The sequence below is a fragment of the Athene noctua genome, chromosome 2 (genome assembly GCF_965140245.1).
Source record: "Athene noctua chromosome 2, bAthNoc1.hap1.1, whole genome shotgun sequence".
NCBI classification, from domain to species: domain Eukaryota; kingdom Metazoa; phylum Chordata; class Aves; order Strigiformes; family Strigidae; genus Athene; species Athene noctua.
Genome location: NC_134038.1, coordinates 109881392 through 109904094, shown reverse-complemented (window position 1 = coordinate 109904094; position 22703 = coordinate 109881392). Strand labels below are relative to the sequence as shown.

At 38.4% G+C, this 22703-nt stretch overlaps 1 protein-coding gene across 7 annotated transcripts in view; it reads left to right on the top strand.

Annotated features, from left to right (window-relative positions):
- The window catches only part of XYLB (xylulokinase), an 84001-nt gene that overhangs the window by 45063 nt on the left and 16235 nt on the right, over positions 1-22703 (top strand). For 2 of the 7 annotated variants that reach the window (XR_012633043.1, XR_012633042.1), the window contains exon 16: positions 18288-18348. The exons of the other annotated variants lie outside the window; for them this stretch is intronic. The gene's annotated coding sequence lies outside the window, so the exon portion shown is untranslated. The remainder of the gene's footprint in view (positions 1-18287; positions 18349-22703) is intronic. 7 annotated transcript variants of the gene reach the window in all.

The following is a 22703-nucleotide window of genomic DNA, read 5'->3' as shown; positions in this document are numbered from 1 at the left end:
TGGCTGCTGCCTTTAATTTCTTTTTAATGTGCTTTCTTCTTTTCATGTTATTCCACTTCGATGAAATGATGTATTTCTGCTGTGAATTGATTATTTATTTCTATTGATTGACCTTTCATAGACCAATTTATTCTAATAGAATCATGGAATAGTTTGTGTTGGAAGGGACCTCCAAAGGTCATCTAGTTGAGCTGCACTGCAGTGAGCAGGGACATTGTCAACTAGATCAGGTTGCTCAGAGCCCCATCCAACCTGGCCTTCAGTGTCTCCAGGGATGGGGCATTTACCACTTCTCTGGGCAACCTGCTCCAGTGTTTCAACACGCTTATTGTGAAAGTTTCTTCCTTGCATCTAGTCTAAATATACCTTATTTTGGTTTAAAACCATTATCCCTTGTCCTATGGCAAAAGGCCCTGCTAAAAAGTCTGTCCCCATATTTCTTATAAGCCCCCTTTAAGTATTGCATGACTGCAGTAAGGTCTCCCCAGAGCTTTCTCTTCTCCAGGCAAAACAACCTCAACTCAATACTTTATGGTAACTGTTACATAGTGGTTCTTCAGTAGTAACTTTCTGAACCCATGTGTTTTCTTTTTAAGATAAGACAGGTCAGGAATTGTTGGGTTTTTTTCTAGTGTTCTTGAGAAGTTGTAGCGTAAAGCATATGCAAGCATGTTGTTTGCCCTAACTCATATAGGGATAACTGTAGCATCTCGTTGACTATTGTCTCTCCAGGCAAGATCTCCAATCTCTTTGTGTGTGTTTTAGTCATTGTCATTCTGGGCAAGTGGTCTGGTGTATGGTTCCCAATATTTATGTGATATTCAAATCATAAGGATTGTGTTACAAGTTGGTACAATTAATTTGTCTTCTCTGACTTCAGGTTTTCACTTATGTATAACAACACTTGCTGCTATGGTTTTCCTGTACCTTTGCAATATAATTTACTCTGTTATTTTAAAACATACAATGATTGTCTGCCTTTCACCAGTATGCTGCTTCTGTCAATGTCCTCATTGAAAACTAAGCATTTTAAGGTTTTCTATCTTATTTTTTAGATTTCTAGTATCAGTATAGCAGCACTTCCACGCTTGGCTCAGTAGCTTATTTTTTGTGCTATGATTAAAATGGAATTAATTTATTCTTTGTGGTTTCTTGTTAGATTTATGAATGTCTGCCCTATCTTTTATTTATAGATACAAAGTTTTAATGATTTCAGCCCTAGAAAATGTGTCATGTGCATTTGTGCCAGCCTTACTGCACTTCTTAGTTTAAAGGTTCTCCCGTAACATTAATTGTAAATGCCAGTAGTCTGGTACCAGCTTGATTTAAATGAAAACCATCTTTCCTGTATAAGCAGTCTTTTCTCCAAAAGCTTCTGCAGTTCCTACTGAATCAAAATTTAATATTAAAAGCTCATATTTGTGCGAAGAGACATGCCACTGTGGAGTTTTTTTGAAAATCATAACCAAAATATTTAATAGACTTTATTTATGGAAATAGATTTATTAGAATAGGTAAAATGTTTGATCTACAGTAAATCTGTGGATACTGAAAATGCAGAATGGTAGTTGCCAAAGCAATAGGCATACAGGTATTGGCTATGGCTTCACGGAAAGACTAAGCTATAAAAGATCATTTTGTTCTACTATTGACTTGGCACAAGACATTCAGAATCCTCAGAGGGGAGAATCAGGCTGATAAAGACAGATGCATGGTGTATGGGTAGGATTTGGTTGTAGGAGTTTGAAAGTTGAAGACAGTAAGCTAAGCAGCTTAACATCTTCAGAATAAGAGGGAGTGAATCTTGTAAGTGCGTCAAGCTGTTTGCTTAGATCTAGACTAAGGAGCTTAAGTAGCTTATAACACCACAAGCTTGCTAGCTCTGGAGGAAGGGACTTACAAGATGTGCAACAGCTACACTTCAAAGGCCTTACAAGTACCGTTGATGAAGCCTGCAGGGCTTCTAGAGAGTATGTCAAGTAAATCTGTCCATCTGTCTGTTTCTCTGCAATATCCAAGTGCTTCCTTTTGTTTCCTCCTTATAAAGTTATGGGCAACTCTGCTCCCTGAAGTTACCACAGTCTTAAAGACTAGGCACACTAAAATCAGGAGGTTCTCAAAATTATTTTACCTTTTCCTCACTAAAAACCATATTATTATGCATGGGGTATACTGTTTTTTTCTGATAAAATGTTGTATGAGTAACTTGAAAAGGATGAAGAGTTCCCTGCCTTCATAGTGGGGGATAGAAATTTCTCTCAATTGTATAGTTGTAAATTAGCTATCTTTGGGGTCTTCAGCTTTAAACGTGTTTGTTTCTTGTTGAAGTCTTTAGGACTAGATCATCGCAAGTTGTAAAGTTGCACTGTATTGCTATGGTCCCATCCAATTCCCACTGAAATCAGTTGGTTTACTTCGGGTCAAAGGCTTCTGCAAAATAGGGATGTCTACACTCACAAACTTTTGCTCTCCAAAGTAACTGTCATGTCTTCAAGAGTGTCATTACTTGGTAGTCAAAAAATTACCTTCATAATGGTGCTTTCTTGAGTAATTTTGTCATCTTGAGCTTGTTCTGTCCTGACTTCATTAAGTCTCCTGAAGATGCACTTTAAATTAGAGGTGTATGACCAGTTTTCTGTTTTACTCTGACTCCTTGCTCCCTAGGTATTTAGTTTCTATATTTCAAAGTAGATTCTTACATGTGGTTTAGTATTTTTGTCTGTACAGAGTGAAATCTGATGATGAAAAATGGGTCTTTGTAATTTAATATCTCACACAAAGTAATCTTTCAGGGTTATATATTTTATACTGTTTACAGTTACATGTAGTAAGTTATACAAAGAGTACTTAAAATCACAGTGTGGATGAGGATGGAAAGGACCTCTGAAGATTGTTTATTCAGAGTAGGGCCAGCTGGAGGAAGTGGCCCAGAACTGTGTCCAGCTGGGTTTTGAATATCTCCAAGTATGGAGGTTCTGCAACCTTTCTGGGAACCCTACTGCAGTGTTTGATCACCTGTACGGGTTTTTTTAAAGAACTTTATATTTAAAAGGAATTTTTGGTATTTCAACTTGTGCCCTTTGCCTCTTGTTCGGTCACTAGATGTCACTGAGAATAATCTGGATTTTTTTGTCTTACTCTTAATCATCCGATATTTACACACATTGATGAGATCCCCTGTGAGCCTTTTCTGCTCCAGGATGATCAGTCCCAGCTCACTGTCTTTTCTTGTATGCCAAGTGTTCCAGTCCCTTAATAATCTTCATGGTCCTCCACTGGACTCACTCCAGTATGCCCATGTTGCTTTTGTACTCTCTTGCTCAGAGCTGGATCCAGTGCTGCCGATGTGCATCACATATGCTGACCGGTGCTCCCTCGACCTGCTAATAATGTTCTTTTTAATGCAACCCAGGATGCTGTTGGCCACCTTTGCTGCAAGGACACATAGCTGGATCATGTTTACCGTACTGTACCCCAGGATCCTCAAGTCTTTTCCTGCTAAGCTGCTTTCCAGCTGATGGCCTCCAGTCAGTCGACCCTGAGCCTGTATTGGCGCGTGGGGTGTTTCTTCCTCAGGTGCAGGATTTTGCATTTCCATTTATTGAACTTGATGAGGCTCCTGTCAGTCCATTCCTCCATCCCCATCCTGTTGAGGTCCTGCTGATGGCAGCACAACTGTCTTGTGTATCAGAACTCCTCTCAGTTTTTTATCATCTGCAAACTTGCTGTCCCATCATCTAGGTCATTAATGTTGAACAGTATCAGACCAATATTGACCCTTGCGGTACACCACTAGTGAGTTCCCTCCAGCTGGACTTTTTACTACCAATCACAGTCTTTAAGTCCAGCAGTTCAGCCAATTTTGAGTCCACCTTATCCATGTATATAGTCTGTACTTCAACAAGTTGTCAGCGAAGGTATTGTGGGACACGGTGTTGAAAGGCTTGCTAAACTTGAGATAAACAACATCCCCTGCTTTATCCTCATCCACCAGACTAGTCATCTCATTTTAGAAGGGTGTGCTGACTAATGTCAATCACCTTCCTATGCTTCATATGTTTGGAAATGGTTTCCAGGAGGTTTTACTCTATTTTCCCAAGGATCAAGGTGAGCCTGACTGGTCTGTAGTTCTAGGTATCCTCCTCCTTGCCATTGTTGAAGATGGGAGTGATGTTTCCTTTCTTCCAGTCCTTAGGAGGCTCCCCTAATTACTATGAGCTTTCAAAGATAATCAAGAGTGGTCTCATAATGATAGCAGCCAACTGCCTCAGCACTCATGGGTGAATCCTCTGAGGTCCCATGGACTTCTGTACGTCCAGTTTATATAAATGTTCCCTAACCTGGTCTGTTCCATGGAGGGTAGGTCTTACCTGCTCTGGACTTTCCTCCTGGCCTCAGGGACCTGGCATTCCTGGAGAAGAATCTTAGCAGTAAAGACTGAGGCAAAGATGGCATCACAAATTTTGTTCCTTTATCACCAGGTCCTGTTAGTTTCAGTCATATGCTATAGAGCTTGGTCTGTATGTGTGTGTAAGTGTGTTTACTTGTGGGCTCATTTCCAAACAAACAAGCCCAAGGTTTGTGCTGATTTCCCAGACAAGCTCTTCCTGTTCATGGCTCAGGATGTCAGCCAGCTGCCCCAGTGAGCCAGCGATTCAATTGCCGGGGAAGTTCAGCTTGGGTGAAAACAAAGACAACAGCACACATTTTTCTTTTGGTTTTTAATTGCTTCCGTCTCTATATCTGAAGCATTTTTCTTAAAAATACTTCACTTTGCAGGTGTAACCTTGTGGACTTTCTCTCATCATAGCTTTTCTTATCATTTGTAGCCATTAGACAGTTCAAAATACTTTTGGCAGGGGAGTTAACACAGGTGGCCTGGAGCAACTCCCATTGGGATAATTGCATTCTTTTTACTTAAAGTCCCCTTTTTGTCAGCTGTTACCTTAGGGTTCATTTCATGTCATGAGTTGTTACATTGTGCTGTGCTGTCTGCCAGAGAAGGTTGTATTTCACTGCAGACTTCTGTAAGGCTGAAAATTTTGTATGCAAAGTAATTTTTTTTTATACTGGAAGGACAATCCAATAAACCATTTTCTTATTGGAAATTGAAATAATGTTGCTTTTTTTGGATGGAAAGCAGTGTACAGGCTGGATTTTGATGTCTCATTGATTTTAAAGCAAAGCCTTAGCTGTAGTTCACGATGAAAAGGTGGTGTGATTTAAGTGCTGCTTTGACACTCAGAAGACTTGGCCTAGTTCATCAAGATGAGTGTCTTCACTGTATCTTTTTCTCCCATCTGAAATGGGGATGATGATAATCCCTATCTGTTAAGGGTGTTTTGAGGATGAATTGATTGTTATTAGACTGGGATTATAAACTCAGTTGTTACATGAGAAATGAGATTCAGGCCTAGAGATTTCTTTTTATGGTTAATTCTCCAATGAAAGATCTCTTAAAGACTCTGTACACCAACATGTACAGGGGTCTAGACCAGAGTCACTAAAGTTTTCACGTTTGCAGTGGTTTATTTGCACTTTGGATGAGATGCTTGTGTACAGGTAGAGGAGAATAAACCAGTTCAACACTCAATTCTCAACAGCAGCAATTTTTGCTTCTGCTGAAAACTTTTGTAGCATATGGTTTGGATTTCCGTGTGGTAGGAAAATGGAAGATGTGGGATAGGGCTCTCATTGTTTCTTCTGGGAATTCATGAAAGGAAATAGTAGCTGATAGGCCATGTAGCCTTTGCATGGTGAGCATGATGTCTCTGGTATGTCAGATCTCTGACACATGTAGTGCACAGGAGGCCAGGGCACATATGGTGAACCTCGATGTGTTTTGTATTCCTCTCTTTTCAGCCAGTCAAAATTTGAGCTCAAAAAAGAAAACATGAAAGCAGAATCTGAACATATGGCAACCCTAATTAAGGGGGTGATGTTATTCTTTTTTTCACCTTCAAACCCATTGCAGTCATACTGACCTTAATGCTCTTTTCTTTCCTGTGATGCATTCCTCAGTTGCCATGAAAAGTTTGCTTTCCTGGGCGGGGAGACTGAGTAAACATGTGCAATCAAATACCTGTATTTTTGTTTCATAAGAAATGATGTGCTTTCAAAATTTCTTTTCAAACTGTCTCATAATTAACGTCATATTTCAGAGGGCATTTGTGAGGAAACAGGAAGGATGCATCTCCTTTTGGAGACTGAGACTGAGATCCCTTTTCTGACTGATAACAGAAATGAATCTTGAACCTAGATTTGATATAAATCAAGCCAGTGTCTTTGCTATTGGGTTTAGAGTCAGTCTGTTTTCTGCTTGGGGCTATTCTGCTTCTTATGAAATATTCACTGGTCCAGAGAGACAGTGTGACTTTGTATAAGTTGATGGTGAAGGAAAATTTGTGGAAAAAAGCAGACCCTGTTTCAGGTCTGTCCCTGCTCTAAATCAGGTGATTTACATCTTAAGTGAGTCCAGAGGCAGGGAGGTGATAGTGTTTATCTGCTCTCTTTCTGATCTTTCTTCTGTTGCACATTTTCTGTCATGGCCCTGAAAAACTCTTTGATTAGCTGTCATGGTCCAACAAAAAGTATCTTGCAGAAAAAATTCTTGACCAGCTCTCTCAGAATTACTTAGTAAGTTATGAATTATAGAACAAGGGTGCCAATATGTTCTAGGTAATAGTACACAGAGTTTCCCGTTTTATTAAATAAGTCTTTGCTAAAGTCAGCATCTCTATAGAGATACTTGGCTTGTTTGCAGCTGCTATATTCCTGCTTTGTATACAACAATATAAGCAGAGGGTCTAACACTGTCTTTCTCATGACCAGAGCTTTGTTTTTCCCTTATTGTGTGATTTTCCATAATTTAAATAGCTTGACAGAGTGTCTTAGTGGATTTTTAATTTTGCAGAACTTGAGTCGATTTGCTTTTGAAAAATTAACCAGTCCATGCCCTTGAAAAGTCATTGCATCTGTTATTACCTCCACATGTGATAAGTTTAAGAAAATGATTAGCAAAGGTGTCACTCATTTCTGCATGCTGTATATCAGATCGGACTTGCTGTGAAGTAGTGAACCATATTAAAGCTGTGAAATCAGCCCTGCTCTGCAGGGACTACAACCAGCTGCACCAATTTTACTACTTTTTTCCCTTGCAGATTCAGGAATGATTGGAATGGAGTTTGACAGTTTATTTACAGATTTGCTGTGACTGACAGGATGCCAGAGGGGAAATGTTTGTACTCCCTGAAGATAGTTTTTGGTAACTAAGGCTAAATATCTGACAGGACTTCTGTTACAAAACAGAGTGTGATCAACAGTTGTGTTATTGTAGAATTTAGCGCATCTTTTGATTTAAAATACAGCTAAAAATACAGAACTAAAGCCAGCATTTGCCTTGATGTGTAGTGTCTTTACAGAAGAGATGTGCAGCACTGGTGAATTCAAGCCTTCCAGTCCAATTCTGGTCTCTTATCTCTGTAAGAAATTAGGGAAAGGAGGATGAAAACTACTTCACATGTCACCTTCTTTCCTCTTGTTCATTGATTGTCAAACTTAAAATTCGTAGGTTCCATAAATTTTTCAGTATGGGACTGGACCTCTTACATGGTAAATTCAGGTCTCCTTGACAACTGACCTACTTCTCTTACCTGATGGCCTGCCAAGAGTTCACAGACCATGCATTGAAAGCTTATGTCCATGTGTGTGATGTTAGGGTTCCTTGCAGTTTAACCTTGAAATGAATAAAATAAAATTAATCATGTTTTCCTCTTACATTCATCCCTTGGCTTTGAAACTAGGGCAAATAGGCTTTTTCTTTTTCATGATCATGTCATTCTGTTTCTGATTGTCAGTGTAAATCTTCAGTAACCTGACTAAAGTATCCTTGTGGTGTATAAAAGTCAGTCTTATACAATGATACTTTGAAAACAGAACTGTTTTGGAAGAAGATGCATGAGCTATATATACTGTATTATATACAGTATATGGATAGTAATACTATGTATTCCCAGAAATAGTATTAAACATTTGATCAGGAAGGTATTTTTTGTTCATTAATAACTCTTTGTTCACTTAAGAGGCACAGAAGCTTTTGTACATTGAAAAGGTTAATTACACTCAGAGTAGAGGTACTTGAATAAATTGTGTGTTTTATGGGTAGCAGAGGTTGAAGGTGGGCAGATTTGTCTAGTATAGAGAAAAAATATATTTTTATTAGATTCTTAGGTGTTAAGAAGTGCTGCCAACTAGCCAAATGTAATCTAAGTATTCATGAGCCAGAGATACTGATATATTGCAGGGGACAGAAAATAGGCCTGTGTCCTCACTTGCATTTAAGCCAGTCCTACTGGTTATGTCTAGTATCACAGGTTTTAGTAGGGTTATTTTTTTTTCTTAATTGTTTTTTGTTGTTTTGGCTGGATTGGTAATCTGCTGTAGACTGGATTCTCTGCTGTATATTTTTGTTTTAAGAAGACTATGCATCAATAAAGAGATAATTAGTGAAGAATAAATGAGAAAAGGCAAAATGAGCCTTTCTCAGTCATGATCTTCTGGTGAAGTATGTCCCTTTTGAATACTGATACGCAAGGTATGACTTAGAGGGACGTGATTACACTGTGTTGTGCCACAACTCTAAGGAGGATTTCTCTGGCACTCTGGTTGTTAGATCACCAGGCTGAGCCTGCCTCCCCAGTGATGGGGTTCTTCCAACACAGTCTTTACTGTGGATATAACAGGGTTGACAGGTGAAGTCCTATTTGCATTTTTTAATTGTTGAGAGTAAAAAGCATACTTCTGGGAACAGAGACTGGCATCTAGATCAGCCTTTTCCCAGGTAAATTCTCTTTTCATTAGACTATATGCCCATTGTTATTCTGGACCTGTGGCTCTGACAGTCCTGGGTACACGGTAACTTTTCTGTAATGGGAGAGTGATGGTTGTCTGTGTTCATACTGTTGTTACCCATGCAGTCAAGCAGTTACTCAGGGAATGGGAGTGGTGGTTAACTTATTCTTATGTCTCACTATCCTGACTGTTAAAACGCTTTTATTGCAACAAATTTAACTTTCGCATGTCACAGCTTAATACTGTCAGGCTTTGTTCCATCTGTCCTGGCTATGGAGAAGAGTTCATTCCCTTTCTCCTTGTGGATGCTTTTTTATCATGTTTCCACTAGGTTTAATGTTAGTGCTGCCTATTTGCAAAAGTAGAAGCACTACCCTTAAGGGTGAAGGAAGGTTGCCCAAGGTAATGCAGGAAATCATTGATGGTGTAAAACAGAAACATAATCCAATAGCCCTGAATCCAGCTTTTCAGCTGTAGTTCTAGTCTAATGCCTTTTAACAGATAGAAGACAAAAGTAGGTGTAATGTACTCCCATTAGAGTTCCGACAGTCCTGAATGTGGATCATAAAATCCTTAGCTTCCAGGTTCTTCCTGTTGCTTTAAGAAGTTGTGTATCTGGCTGATGCCATCATTCCTGCCTTGATTAGTTCATCACACTGCATTTACTACGGCTTATGCCCATGTGCAGGTTGTGACTCTGGGAGCTCTATTAAAAGATTCTCTCATGCTTTTTAAGACCCGAGAAAAGTGACCAAAATAGTTAAAGAACAGTTAGTGACCAGGGTGCCTAGTAGTACAGTTGAAGTTCTTCAGTGGTTGGATTATTTTATTAAAAAAAGATTAGAAGATATATCAGGAATGGAGTACTTTGAGATCAGCAACAGGGCTGTGAACTGGTATCATGAGTATTACTGCGATTGTCATCCAGTGCCTAAAGACAAAAGCATAATTACCATGAGAAGGTCATTTTTCTAAGTAAAGGACAGTTGTAAATGGCTTTTACCAGGAAAAAAATCGGTATTTGTTGCATTGCATCATTGAATTATTCATCAAGATCAGGCACTTCCTTGTTCAATTTACTTTGTCATTTTCTTCTAGCTTATTCTCAGCAGTTTGAATGAAAATATAACACAGTAGCACCTGCTTACAAGAGACATTCAATTCACTAGATGTCTTGATTGGAAAGACATTTGCTTTGGTCCAAGCTAAAATCAAATGCTCTTTGTTTTAATGTGATATTCATGTTTTATGGACAAATAACTAGAATAGGTGTTATGATATCTTTTCTGTTAACCTGTTCTTATTATTTTACTGAGTTATTTCAGGCCCTTAATTTAGAATAAACAAGATTTACTCATGGATCAGATCCTACATCTTTTCTTCCGTTCTATACAGCCTCTGTTGAAACAAGTTAGTGTTTTCCCAGCAGTAAGATTTGATTGTCTAGAAAGGTGTAAACGTTCCTTTTTCTGAAATAGTTTCATGTATATAGGTGAAAATAACACTCTCTTAGGAAATTCTAGGCATGGTTAGATTGTTTCAAGACCCTAGTCAGAGTACTGAAATGAGTGAATAATAATTTCTCTGTTGCTTCACAACCTTTTCTTGTTATACACAAGTATATAGAGAAAGTCAGGTACACAAGAAGATCAGAATCTGCTCCCATATGTTCCTCTCACCACGATCTCTTTTTTTCTCTTTTGTTGCTTTCCCCCATAATTTACTTCGTTTGCATATTTTAGTGTTTCATACCATGGTGCCTGAGTCAATTTTCTTTTGAATAATTAAACAGGTACATGCCCTTGGAAAGTCATTGCACCCTTTATTGCCACTTAATGTGTTAACTGTGAGGAATTGGGAAAAGATGTTGTGCATTTTTGTTGACTGCTGTTTTATGCAAGGATTTGGTATAATGTAGTGAATGGGACTCAGAAAGCATGCTAGTATTTTGATCTATGTGGTGAACCACATCTTGGGTACCCAGAGGAGGCACCCATACTGGAAAACCTTGTCCTTTTGCCAAAAGAAGATGTGAGCCTCTTACTTTAAAATAATAATAATGATAATAATAAAATAAAAAAAAAATTGATTGATATAGTCAGTGGCTATTCAGTGATGTGCTGTACTCAGATGGGGCTGGGTTTTAGGTAGTGGAACGTTTTGGCCTCTGCAGAAGAAAATTTAAAGGAAAGAATTGGTCATGAGTCCTCTGTGCTGTGGGTTTGGGAGAAGGGCAAGAGAGAGAGGATGGGATGAGGAGTTCTGCAGCTTTCTAATAAAGGTAGCTGAGACTTCTCTGGGGGGGTGGCAAAGCCAGATGGGGGATTGGGATGGGTAAAGTGCTCCAAGCTGCTCTGGGGATGACTGGGTTAACAGTGAGCCATTTCTGTATGCTTTCTGTAAGCCATGAAGCGTTCCAGGTTCTCATTAAAATCCTGAGCCAGGTGAGCATGAGTGTAGCTATACTACAGATGCAGCTCTAGCTGTGATATTACAGGGATTTGTTAAAATTGTGATGGTTTGGGTAACTGTTTCCATTGTAGGAACAATGAGTGCACACCAGGGTAGGCCAATGACAAAATGTGCTTTGCTAAATTGCATTTTATTTTACCATTGTCTGGTAGTCATGCTTTACTTTCCACCTTCCTTTTGCTAGTGAATGCTCTTAATTGTAAACATATTTCAATGTCTTTGGTCACTCTAAATTACATTAAAATGTCAGTTTGCCCTCATTGCTCATTCAAGCCCTACTCTTTGCAATTAGGATGCTACTAGAAATTTATATTGATTTCTAGGTGGGTGTTTTCCTTAGAATAGGATATATCTCTGCTTAAATGTTACAAAACAAACCAAGGCAGTTTATGTTCTTTAATGTCAACAAATAGGTTGTTGGGATTGTGTGACTTGTTACTCCACATGCAGCAAGTGCCGGGGGGACATCCTGGCTGATCCCTGTGGCCAAGGCAGCTGCCTGACTCCAGCTCCATGGCAAGGAGGTGAAATCCCTGCTCCAACTGTTGAAGGCAGAGAATTCCTTTAAAATGCAAAACTACTTCTGCTTGGTCAAGCTTGAGGAGAAAGCACAGACTGCAGCTTACACGTGTGATGTTTGAGTTGATTAATAAATGTAGAAATAGAAGGAAACATGACGGGGTGGTTTTGGATTCAGTACTTCACCCCTTGCTATGTTCTCTTCTCTTGGCCTTTGGAAGAGTTTACCATAGAATTGCCCAGCTGTGATTAAAATTTCCCTGTGGCAGCATGGCTGATGTGTTCAGCCAAATGCTAAATGAAATGCTCTATTGAAGCTCCAGTTTTGGGGTTCATCAGTGGGAGAAAACATGGGGAGTATGACAGCAGCTCATAAAAGAGCAGCCTCTAGAATGAAAGAGATTAACATCTCAGGGAAGGCTACAGGCGTAAAGCATGCCTAAATAATGATCATTGGTTAAAAGGCGTCAGTGCCTCAGAGATAAAGAACTGTTATAGATTCTAAAAGAGATTATCAGAATCCCTCAAACCAGACAGTGTTAATGATGCAGATCGTGAAATGTGTGGTGACTGAGATTTAAATGTTTGTTTTGATATGGATTGTATGATCGCTCATCAAAAGCTTCAGACCTGTTGTTTTTTTAAAGAGTGTTTTCTTTACTATCTGAATCAAATATGTCAGCTCTGCAATCTGTGTCAGGTTAATTAAAATTCAGCAAGAGTGCAAAATCTGAATCAAGCATGAGATTGACAAACTTTGTTCATTCTTTCATTTATGCAGATCTCTCAAAGTAACCGCTTAGCTTGAGAACTGTTGAAGAAATTAGTGTGACTTTCCACCCTTCCTTAGATAGGAAGGATTTGAGCTGTATGGAGCCGAAAGAAACAATTTCAAAGATGTCATATCTGACTGGATTGAATGAATGTATAGCAGGAGCTTGAGGAATGTCTTACAGTAGTATTGTAGTTACTTTTCAGTGTCCATTGATGACCTTCATTTCACTTGAGCGAAATTCTGCAAGTGGCATGCCAAAAATACCCCAAGGTATTTTTGCTGTCTCCCTTTTCCTTATAAACTGCTGTTTAATTTTATGTGATTGAATTTGGTGACAATTAATGCACATTAAAGGGAGGAATTTATAATGCTAGCTAAAGCAAAGGGTATTTCAGGTTCGTTCTTTGTGAGCTGTTCTTGCTATTCTGCCAAATACATGTGTACCTCTACCTGTTAGAAACCTGTGCCACACCATGTCAGAGCTTCTAATTGCACCTGCCTTAAGATCAAATGATATCTTTAGACGCTGTCAGCAGGAGAAAAAACCCCATCAAACATGAATTTGTAAAAGCCTTTGTACTACAGTGTGAGGGGTTGAAGACCTTTCCTTCTCTTTAGCTGGCCCTCTGGTTCCCATTGCAGTGGTCTCTTGCGGCTTTAACTTTTATCGATTGTACAGGAACATTATGGCAACTGTGGATGGTTCAGGTACTAGGATGATCTACCAGGTCTGTGTACCCACACCCCAGCTGGAGGGGATTGTGATAAGGACAGGCACTAAAGAAACCCCTTTGCCATCAGAAAATCTCCCCACTTCCTGGTGGCATGAAGTTATTAGGTTGTTTGGGAGTGGATGTTTGTACTAAGGGGTTGCATTGTTCAGTACCCAACAGCATACCCTTCCTAGGTCTAATATTTCATTTAAAAGCAATTTGCCTGAATAAAATAAAATATGCATGATGGGTGAACACAGATGAGCTCTGTTAATGTATTCTAATTAACTTGCTAAAAATATTTTAAAATCTTAATAAGCTTAAAGAGAATTTCTGATGATCAGATGCAATGTTAATGAGCATGGTATAAAAACATAAGAAGGTAAAGTAGATAGCTGATTGGCAGTTGCAGTGCTGTCTGTATAGCTAACATTTTTCTTGTGCAAAAGAAAGATCTTTGGGCTAAATTTTAGCTTTTGTCTTGGTAGCAAATTTCTCAAGATCTATTTCTAGAAAGCTTAATGAACGTAACATTAAAAAAAGAAGAATTTACCTGTTTGATTTGGGGTGGAGTGGGGATTTTATTGCTTAATTGTGCCTTAGAAAAAGACGCTAAGGACATTTATAATAAAGTATCTGTGTTCTTTGTGTGTGGGAGAGTGACTCTTTTCCTTTTATATATGCCATAAATCTCGGATTGTAGTTCTTTTTCTCTCCAGGCTATTAGGTTTCTGCAGACTGTATTTCATTCCTTAGCACCTATAGTTGCTTGGCAACAGCATCCAATTTACACGAACCCAGCCCTGTGAATGAATAGTTACCTGGAACCTTTTTGCGCAAAAACCCCAAGAAACGTAGCAGTTGTCCCATTCAATATGACAATTATTAGGAAATATTAATTGCTTCTTTCTATTCATCTTTCTGTATCCTTTATGTTTCAGTTAGAGGGGAAAAAACTGTATTCTCTGTTTAGTTCTAGCCCGCCAGAGGTCACAAAATTCATTTATAAATAATCCACTTGGAAAGCAGGAGGTTTATTAATAACAGAAGACTTTAGTAGTGCTCAGAGCCTCAACTGGTACAAGCGGTCCCCAGTGCTGTATTCTGTAGGTGCAGAAAGAAGGAGGTTCAGAGGAGTGAAGTAACCCATCACAGTCACAAAGAAGGTCAGTGTGGTTTTTTTAATGCTAGTGAGTTTGGTATAGTTTTTAGGGAAAAAAAAGGAGCAAATGTTTCCTACTCAATGTATTTACTTCCCTTCTTGGCATATGGAACTTCATTGAACAAACAAAATAAACAAATTTTCTGCTACCTCAGCCTCGTGTTTTGTGAGCAGGTACACCATCCTATCAATTAATTTTATTCTTGCAAAGTACTTTACAACCTGTAGGTTATTTCTGTTGAGAGAAGTAGCAAGTATTAAAAAGAAATCAAGAAGAAAAATTCTTCACCAGCACCAAACACAAAAGTCTTACAGGACTGGGAGAGGAAGGCAATATTTGTGGATGCCAAAATAGTTGTAGTAATTCTTTTAAGAAATCTTGTAAAGAAAACACCCAAATTGCCTTGTTTTGTAAGTTCTTTCCTGTTTTTCAGCTGGCTTATCCTTTGCAAAAATAAAATGATACTTGGGCCTTTGACTCTTTTTTGTTGCTTTTCTAGAGGACTTCTGTTAATGTTGTTGATAAGATGCAAAGACCAGTGTTGAGGGAAGCAGAGTAGTCTTGAGATCTGGTAGAGATCTGGTTTGCAAATCTAGATCTCACACTGATTTTTTTCCCAATTTTGTGATGGTTTTGGTTTCTCTAAAATCAAAACAGCTGGTAGGATGTTCTTTCCTTTCTTCGCTCAAGTGGCATTCAAAGTCAGGTCATCACACCCTGTACCTTTTAATTACATCCTGTGTTTTTAGGTAATGCTGATTATTATTATATTTTCTCCCGTGGACATGTCTTGCTACTGATGCACAGACTCTGCAGATTAACTAATGCAGAATTGGATGCGTTTGTGATCTAAGTAATGAAGAGGCCTTTGTTCTATTCCTGGTTGTTCTACTGATTTTGTGTGACCTTGGACGGCTCATTTATCTCCTTGCTTTTCTTATTTTAACCTTCGATGGATGGTGTCATATGTAGATTTACCGATGTAATTTTCTATTTTTCCTTAGAAGATTTGCAAGTCTGAATATTGCTGTATATGAAGACAAATATTTTGTAAAATTGAAACAATGATGGCTTTTGTGTTTCTAAATAACTCAGTAGTAAGCATTATTTACTGACGTGTGATCTGTAAAGCCACGTGTGGTAATTATACACATCAGAGTTGTGATAGGCATGGGAGGGTGTATATTTTGCTGAGTTTCAAGCACAAATTTCTCATGTGTCAGAATATTTTGAGGAAGTACTGGGCTGTGCTACAGTGCTAGCAACAGAGCACATTAGACAAAAATTGTTGGTTTTAGTCAGTGGAAAATGCTGCAATAACTTTTTTTTTTAAACCAATTTCTGGGAACATCTTGCATGTTCCTGACTGAATGTCTCACCTCCAGTCCTGGTAACTGAGCAGCAGGAATTGTAAGCTTGCATTTCCAGGGTTCCCAGAGGCACTGTTGTGTAGCTCAGTGCAGAGCCCTTCTGAACTCTGGGGCTTCCTATGACGGTAAACACAGGACACCTGATCTCCTACCACAGGACTCTTCAGGCCATGTGTCTGTTGGAGCTACAGACCTTCAAAGCTGGACCATTCTCCCAAGAAGCCAGGCAGTTTTCTAGTGCAAGGTTCTCTGATTTATCAGGAGTTTTTATAAACTGGCACTTTCCTACTAAATATTTGGATAGGCAAACTGACAGCATGCAGCGTCAGATACTTCTAGGGTAGACATTTTTAATGCTCTTTTTTAATAGTGGTTTTAGTGGTGAAGACATTCCTGCTAGGCACTGGTAGTATACCAGCAGCACTAAACATCAGTGGTTTGTGGTCTTGAAATTACGCCTTTTAATCAGTACCAGAACTTAATATCCTTAGTTTATCAAAAAGAAAGACAAGATACAATTTAACTGTGGTCTGTAAGTGCCAACACATGAAGGGGAAACTCAATTCTATGATAATGTTTTAACTGGAAGGCTAAAGCCACAAAGATCAAGTGACCATAAGTTTAAAGAATAAAAATCTAAATTATGGAAGAGTGCAAATATTTAACTTTAAAGGTATTAAACATGAAGAAAAAAACAGTAGACACAGGAAATTCTCTGTCGCTTTGAGTCCTTCAGCTGAGGTTCTGTGTCGTCTTCAGATTACTGTAGTTGAGTGAATACAGAGCTGGGCTGAATGGTGGGTTCACTGTGTGAAAGTGGTGTGATCTTGCTTAAGCAGATGGTCCATTCTGACCTTTTACATTTTTGCAGCTCTCTGTAGATAGGTTATTAAATAGCTGGATGTGATGGCTAGATTTCAAATGCCCAGTTTGTATCTCCTGTAGGTTTTGTTTTCAGACCGGTACTACCTGCTTCAGAATATTTTTTGAGAATCCGTTAATTTGTAACATTGGTTCCAGATTTCATGTTTATTTGCTGAACGACAGGAATTCTGAGGTGGAAGGTGAAGGTAGAGGTGTTGCCAAGAGCCTATGAATAATTGGGGAAACATGGGGTAAATCAAAGCAGGTTGCGCTTTGTTATGTTAAGCTTTTAATTGTAGCCTTGGCTACTTCATGGATGTTTGGACAACTGCTGAATATATTTTGTGGTGATTAGTTTTTTTTCCCCAACACACACTATTTTAAAATTTCACAGTTCTTGCCATATCCAAACTTTGGGTAACAAAAGAGGAAAACTTTGAGTGGCCAAAAAATAAAACATTACACCTGATGTAAGCCAGTTCCATTGGTACATGAACCCATTTTACCTTACTAATTAATGAGATATATTACTTATTTTTTCTTTAAGGAATTAATTCAGAACCGAGAATTTATGCAAGTTAGAGACAGCAAGGGTTTATTGAATTACTTCTAGGAGAGGACTTTTCCCCAAATACATTTTCAGTCTTGACTAAACAGATTTTAAGTGGTTCTTCTAGTTTATCTTTCATCTCTTTCCTTAAAAACTTTCAAATAATTATTTTTCCAAAATATTCAGCCTATATCTACAAAACTGTTTGGTCTGAATCAGCCTTTCCCCCTTGCTGTAAACTCTAGCTGATTTGTGGATTTTTTTTTTTTATACATTACCACTGGAATTTATCCCAGGCTTCATCAAAATATTCTGTCAAATAGAGATCTGTGCCTTAAAAAAAAAATCATAGTAAATTGATAAGCACTTGCAGCTCTGCAGTATTTCTATACAAGAAGCGCAAATACTTCAGAGGTCTTGCTGTGAGCATGTCAATGTATATGTTATAACAGCATTATGACTATTGATCCGTTTGTTCCCAAGTAAGTTTTTACCATTCATGTATCAAAATTTTCCTTGCTGTATAACTCTGCTGACATCAATGAAGTTGAGTTGTCAGTAGAGTTGTATCTTGAGTAGGTTTTGTTATCTGTAGTACATCTTAGGCTGTGTGTATTTTTTGGGTGATCTGCAATAATTTAAGGTGCTGTTAAGAGGGAATTTATCTGCATGTTTTTCTATGTTTATTTTTTCTGAAATCCGTCAAAAAGGGGAAGGCTTTGAGTCAACGTTGAAGTGAGCTTGACTAAGAGGGTTTTCAGTTAGGTGATTTCGTGTCTTCAAGGTTCAGGTTGTGAAATACTAAGTTTTGTTTTTATTGAAGCAAGGTCTTAGGAAAGCCAAATTTGGCATCCTCATGAAGAACGATTTCTGCTTGTTAGAAGGTGCTTGAGAACATAAGGTGACCTAGACTAGCAGTAGCATATGAGTCTTGACTACAGATACTGTTCCTACTCAGTTTCACTTTTGTGCGTATCTACTCATTTTAGTGGTTTTATTCTTGCCTTACAGCAATTTGAGCAAGAAGAATCATGCCTGTTCTCCCCTACATCATTGTAGAGACTTTATCTATGTAAGTAACATAAATGTCAAGAATATTAGCTATATTTGTCATTGCTGCTAAGAAAATCGAGGCTTTTTTCCCCTGTTGAATTACAGCTGGTATGATAGTTGCTCTATGATGATCAATTCTGTCCTTAAAAGTTGTTTTTCTTCCCCAGGCACTGCATTTAAAAATAAGAATAAATTCTATGTCTGGAAAATTTCTGACATGCATTGGAGCAATTGCAACTCTCAAATTAAAGCACATTATGAAATACAAAAACTTCTTTGCTTATAAGTAAGAAAACAGCCAACCTATATTGGCAGATATGGCTTGCTTTTCTCTGTAATAAATTAGCTGAAGCTTCAAAGTGAAGGTCAGAAACACTTCTAAAAATAGTTTTTGAATAGCTTTTATGAATTACTGTATTGTTTTCAGAATTGTAAAGGTGGCTGAATTTGAATATTTGGCTTCAAGCTTGTAATTTATTCACTTGGGCTATTGTAATGGTCTAAATTTAAAAAAAAAAAAAAAGGAAAAGAAACAAAAAGAGTGTGTTTCAGTTTACATTTCTTTTGCCTCAGTGAGGTAGATACTGTTGAATGTGCCGAAGGCTGGTTTCTGGCAATCTTTTTTTCTCTGTTATGAAATACTTGGGGATGTCAGAAGTGATGCAGCACCAATAAGGCAGGAGAAGCAAGTGCCTTTGGACTCAGTCCTAGAATTCAGTGGCATATAAAGGGCGCTCAGTACCTTGTACATTTTCATATCTTAAAGGGTATAGACAAGAGAAACCTTTTACCATAACAGGAGTTTAATTTCATAGTCTTCATATGAATAAGAAAGATGAACATGAATTTTGGGAGAGTTAATATGCAAGGAGGATGATTTTGGAGCATTTATTTTATAAATGGGACAAAGTAATAATATATTTTTGTTTTGTTTTTCTTGAATGAAAAGCTAGAAAATACTTCTTTTAAAATTATAGTGTTTGGAGTTAATCAGAGAAATAAAGGAGGGGCTGACACTTTTCTCATTGCTTGCAAATTGTAAATTGCAGTTATTCGCAATCATGCTTATAGCTGGCGTGGGTTCATGTGCATAATCAGCCAGTTTTTGAATGCATGTTCTATTGTTCTGTTTTATTTATGGATTCAGTTGTGATGAGAAAGACGTTATGAAGTTGTTTGGATGAAGCCTTGAAAATGTCTTCTAGGAGTTTTGAAAGTCAGCAAGTCCCTGGAGTTTAGGGTACAAACCAGGGCTGTGCGTAGCACTGGAAATTTAGATGAACAAGTTGAAGAGTTTTCAGCCTCAAAACGGAAGGTCAAATTCTGCTTTTGGACTTTGTGGAGCATGAGCCAGCAAAATTCTGGACTGATACAGGCACATTGTTACTATCCAGTTGAAATATAGCCAGATCCAAAAGCCCTGAGGTCAGGAGTCATCCCATTGATTTCAGCATCCAGACCTGTTAGCAGTCTGATCTGACTCCTTTCCTGGTGAAACAGGAGGCTGAATTTCTACCTCCAGTCTCCTTGTGCAAACGATGTGGCAGCAGACTTTTGGTGCTAATTATCAGCACTAACCTTCTGACTGATGTGAGTTTGCTTATGTCATTATTTTTCTTAATAGCTATGGTTATGTGCCAAGACCATTAGAGGGGTTGTCTCTTTGGGAGAGACTTGCCTTGGTTTACTGATTCCACTGTCTCACTTGCTGAAACCACTTGGGCAATGCTTTTTGAGTCTGCACATCTAAAATCTTTGTTTTTCCTTCCACCTTTTGTCTTAATCTGTTTAAACTACTTGCTTTTCTGGGAAGAAATCAGTTCTGTGTTTGTAAATATACAGTGATGCAGGACTTCAGTCTTTTTGGGACCACTGACAATGGCTGAACACAAATAACAGTAATTTCTCTCTCTTCTCAGTGACAGATTTTTTTTTTCTTCCCTATGTGTCTTTCAATGAAATCAATATTTTGGCTGAAAACAAGAGCCAGGAGCTGAACTTGTAACATCACTCAATTCTTTCTGGATCTCTGTGAAAGGCAGGATGGGGGTGGTTGTGTGAGTAGCAACATATATATATAGTGGGCTGACTTCTTGGCCTTGTGTGGGAAAGTGCCTTATGCTCAATCTTCTTGTGTAAGTAAACTTCTTTACTTGGGTCTTCCCTCCTCCTTCTGTCCAGTAGGAATTATTATTTTAACTGAATTTCATTCGATCAGTTGCCACGTTCCACAGCAGATAATAAATCTGTAAAAGATATGCATGTTGCAGGCTGACACCATGCCATGTGCAGCTGCAAGCACTTGCTAGATAGGGTTAAAATTCTGTATCAGCTCTCTAAAAAATCATTAGTTTTTAAACAGGAAGGAAATAAACTGGTTGGTTAGGTACTATGCAGGGAGCTTTTAATTAAAAGATGTTTAAATCTGATTCTCTCAACTGTCAAAGAATTGAATTCATGAATTATGTTTGCTACAGTTGGTTGTTTGGTGGTTTTTTTTTTTGTAACACTGTATTTAAGTTCTTTGTGTGCACTGCCGTAGGGGATAGATGGTACCTCCTGACAGATTCAAACACAGCTGGCTGAGAACACTGCTAGTGATGGATGAACAATGTCTTTGTTAATGCCCCTGTATACATAAATGATGGGCTTGCTTTATTTATTTATGAGATGTATCCAATTACACATCTCAGAGCAAATGTCCACCGTTCAGTAAAGCACACAATATTGGCTTTAAAAAGACAATCCCTGAAATCAGTGATCAATGTGTTTTCCTCATTCTCTGGAGAGATTGAAATGAGAGGTAAACCTAAAATTCAGCAAATTCAAGGAAGTTCTTTTGGGACCTACTCCTCATCTCTAAGAAGTAGCTGAAACTCAACCAGGGAACCTGCTTTCTCTGCTCTGGCCACAAGCAGAGCTGCCTCTGGAAACAGCACACTGGGTTCACCTAAGATCACTCTTCCATGTGGTCTAGATGGACAAGTCCCACCAGTACAGCAGGTCAGATTCTGTTGTCAGACAGTGATGGCTAGGGTTCACTAGGCTGTTACCTTCTGGGATATGTTTTGGAGAAGTAACCCATCCTAATTATTAGAAGTGGAGAAGAAAGAATGGTTTTGCCCTTCATGTAGCTTCAGCATAGGGTTTTGGGGTTTTTTACTGTGTGTTCGTATTCACAAGCTGATCCAATTTATAACTTGAGATGTCCAACCCACATGAGAAACTTCACAGTGTAAATTAAATTAGTTTCTTTAATCAAGTAGGTTAGCTATATACTGAAACAATTCTTAGTATTTTTCTATGAAAGAATTAGTCTGAATAAAGATGGTTGTGCAGATAATCAGGGTGTTAAGCACTTTTAGACTCGAGATCTGTTTGCCCTCTTGGTAGATACCTAATTCAACTAATAGTAGGGTAAATGCGTACTTATGAGCAGTTTGTATTGAATAGCTAATGCACTGTAAATTCATCCCTACTTTTCTTGTGGTAACTTATTTATATAGAAGTATCCAGAATTACAGTTATGGCATAAATTGATAACATAGCTAAAACCTGAATCTTCTGACCTAGCAGGGAGCAAGTCTCCTGTCCAGTCCTCGATTCCTGATACAAACCTGTTACAGGGGCACTGGAGTCAGCTAGAAGGCACAAATCAGCCCTACCTGGCCCATCAGTTACTGTGCCAGTGGAAGCAGGCAGCAATATATACTGACAGAGCTCTGAAACATTTGGAAGGTTGTGGAGCAGAAGCCCTAAGACACGGAGCTAGCGTGCAGATGGAAATGCAAGAAGCAGTTGAACTACGATCGGCTTGTGATTTTCACAGGGGTGGTTGCTGTTTGGCTTTACCACTTTTCTGTTGTCCACCATTCTTTCCTGACGGTGATATCCCAGCAGTTTATTAAGGCCCTTTCCAGAGGCAGTGGAGAGCAAGCATGCCTTATTCTTTGGTTTTAGCTGTTGTGGAGTGTAGCAAGTATGTTTGTTTCTCATGCTGTCTTACTGGCTGTCTCTGAAATGTGGTGTTTTCATGTTGGATACGGTAGTTCTACAAGAATTTATATTCACAACAAGGTTTTAGCAAGACAGAATTGCAACCACTAGGCAAATCATGTAGAGTTCAGTTTGGTTTCTAGGAACAGAGGCTTACTAGTTATTTTTCACTGGTTTCTGTGCTATTATGTTGTTGTGATAATCTTGGCAGGGATCTGTCACTCTGTGTTGGTATAATTGAAACTTGTTTTCCCTGAGGAATCACTCTGCTGTTTGTTTTATTTGTTTACTGACATTGACAGAGATCCTAATGGCTTTTAAAACCCAATTTGTGCATCACTGAATATCCTCCAAAGAGGAAAATAAAATTAAATTTAT